We start from the raw sequence: 3,169 nt of genomic DNA, 5'->3' as shown, positions 1-3,169 counted from the left end.
GGGTGACTCACTCTGGTCGTCAGGCAGCTCAGGGGATTCCCACTCAGGTTCCTTCCTGCCAAAAAGAAAGCAAAACTCCACCCATGGCAGCCACAGTGGGAGGGGTTGGGGAGGGCCCGGAGCAGCCCCAGGCGAACCCAGGAGGGCCCGCATTGTGCTCCCCCTGCTCCCTGAAGGCCTGGGTCCCAGAGGCAGCAGAAGGCTGCTGTCCCGGGCCCCCAGTGCCCCTCAGAGAGGCAAGGGCCCCGGCAGATCAGGGTCCATGCTGCAGTGGACGTTGGCTGCTCCTGAGGACCTGTGGACTCCTGCACCCACTCTGCCTGATGGCCTGGTGGCTCTCGAGGGCAGACAGGGCCCCCCCACACCCCATCTGTTCTCCTTCCCCCTGCTATCCCCTGTGCCCCAGGGATAGTCCTGCTGCTCCTCTAGCAACAGGGTCTGGCCACTCCCCTCCAAGGCCCTTACTTCACTCAGGCCCTTGGGAGCAGAAGCAGGAAGGCTGACCCAGCTCCCTGCCCCCAGGACACAGGATGCCCCTCATGTCCCCAGCTCTGGTCCCAGAGGAGGGACCCCTACTAAACCCCCAAGGCGGGCTCCCACCCTAATAATGCCCCAGCCTTTTCTTCACTTCATTTCTCAGCCACGTGAAGGCTTCCAAAGGAAGCCAGTTTCGCTCTCACTGTGCAGTCATCTGACAGCACCTTTCCAGAAAGGCGACCCAGGAGGGGCTCCCCCCGCCTCCACAGTGTGCACGGCCCTTCCCTAGGGCAGCCCCTCAAAAAGAAGAAACACACGGGGTGGTGAGGCCTGTGGCTGACCTGCCGGCAGCCAGCACTGGGACAGGCGGGTGGTGGGGGCGTCCCAGGGTGGTAGGGAGGGGGAAGCCTGCCCAGCAGCGGGGCCCAAGCTGAAGTTCACTCATGGTGAAGAAGCAGGAAGGTGTCCAACGTGTGCGGGACACAGCGTCCCTGTCAGCAGAGGCAGATGACTGTTGCCAGGCCCGTTCGTACCTCCGCAGACTCGGAAAGATATACTGAAAGTAACGAGTGTTGAGGAGGGGAGACAAGGGGACATGTTCACTCCACACCCCCGCCTGATGACGTTACTATAGCCTGAAAAACATTCGTGTTGTGAGCAGCAGGAGCTCTGGAAAACAGAAAAGTACCATAAAGAAAGCAAAGAGCGCCCCAAATCCCCCCACTCAGGACAGGAGCAAACTTCGCAGATTCCCTACTCCTCAACCACCTCCCTTCAGCCAGCCTCACTACACAATCAAACATGCCCAGGCTGGGGCGCCTAGAGGGTGCAGTTGGTACAGCTTGCATCTCTCAATCTCAGGGTTTGGGGTTTGAGACCCACATTGGACATAGAGGTTATCTACAAAAACAAAAACAAAAAAATGCTCAGGCTGCCCTAGCCATCCCTAGCCTCTGCTCACCAGGCAGGGTTGGCCCTTCAGCCTTTGCACCAGCCAGGCTCTCACCTGGACCAGCCTCCCACCTCTCCCAGGTACTTGGTGTCAGGTTTAATTCCATCGGTAGTGAAATGGAATAGAGAGGCCAGGCAAAAGTTGATCGAAACAGGCTTTTAGGGATCCCTGGGTGGCGCAGCGGTTTGGCGTCTGCCTTTGGCCCAGGGCGCGATCCGGGAGATCCAGGATCGAATCCCACGTCGGGCTCCCGGTGCATGGAGCCTGCTTCTCCCTCTGCCTGTGTCTCTGCCTCTCTCTCTCTCTCTGTGTGACTATCATAAAAAAAAAGAAAAGAGGAGAAAAGAAACAGGCTTTTAATAGGATGCGCTCTCTGGCGAGGTTCCACGGCCCACAGGGGAGGGAGAGAGCGGGGAAGTCATGGGCTGGGGAAGTCCTGACCAGGCAAACGGCAGGGGGGATCTATAAAGAGTTTTGGGGGGAAGATGGGGTTGGGGCGGCAAGGCAGGGTTATTGGGAGGTTGCTGGCCTGGGGTCGGCTGTTTTGAGGTCCCCAGTCTCGCCAGCCCCAAACTTGGCACCTGCCTGGGCCCTCTGCAGGCCTTAAGGTCTCCAGATGAAGATGAGTCTCTCTCCTGGTGGCCTTGGGTTTGACAGGGTTCCCCCTTCCCTCACCCCATGTGACTCTAATCATTTTGTGAGTTTGTCTCCTCCCTCAGATGCGGGTCTGTGGAGGTCAGTGGTCCCTTTGGCCTCATTCAGGGTTCGGTTCCTGGTTGGATAGATGAAGGCATGATCGGGTAACTAATAGGCGGACAGAGCTGAGGTCCCCAGGGCCTCCTAGGAGCCAGACCCCACTGCTCTCCTCAAGGCCCTCCTCACCCCCTCCCACTCAGCACAGCAGCGGGTCTGCCTCGCCGCCTGCCGGCCTCAGCAGGAACTGCCACCCACCCAGGCCGGGGAGGCACCGCAACCCGCTCTCCGCAGGAACTTTGCTCTGGTGGCCTCACTGGGAGCCTGCAAACTGGGGGTGGCTTTGCTCACATTCGACCCGCCAAGTTGATCACCTGGCCTAGGTCTGCCCTCCCTCCCCCCCATGTCTGGGAGGCTCCAAGTGCCCCACCCCCAGGGTCCTTCCTCTTCCCTGCCAGGCAGGCACTCCCTAGCCCACCACTGCTGCCCTCTGCAACGGGGCTCCCACCTGTTTGGCTTTAACCCTGGTCCAGTACGCCAGTATTCTTCAACCCAACTGGGACTCGGACCCTGGTCCAACCTCCTGTCCACTGTCCCTCCCTGCTTCCCCAGACCCCAGGCCACACAGTCAGCCCTCACCCTCTCTGGCCAGCTGGCCTCCCTTCTCTCCCAGTGACCAGCCACCGATGCCTGGCCCCCTGCTTGATCTCCGTGCTCCTGATTCTTAAGCTGAGTGGAGCTGATGGGAGTTGCTCCTCAATGCCAAGTCCAGCTGCCCATGCTCCCTCCCAGGGTGACAGCCCTGCCTTCTCCCCTCCAGCATGTACGGCTAGATGGACAGGTCCTTTACTATCCTCCTCTGCCACCGCACGAGGTACATTCAGGGACGACAGTGGCCAGAAAGCAAGCAGTAAAAATGTTCTTTGGCTGAACTTTGTGTACACATCATGTCAGTAAAACAAAAACAAAGACAAAAGAGTGGGTTGCCTGGGTGGCTCAGCAGTTGAGCGTCTGCCTTTAGCTCAGGGCATGATCCTGGAGTACCAG

This window comes from Canis lupus, chromosome 16, assembly GCF_048164855.1.
Source record: "Canis lupus baileyi chromosome 16, mCanLup2.hap1, whole genome shotgun sequence".
Classification (NCBI taxonomy): Eukaryota; Metazoa; Chordata; class Mammalia; order Carnivora; family Canidae; genus Canis; species Canis lupus.
Note: the sequence above shows the minus strand (reverse complement) of the source record.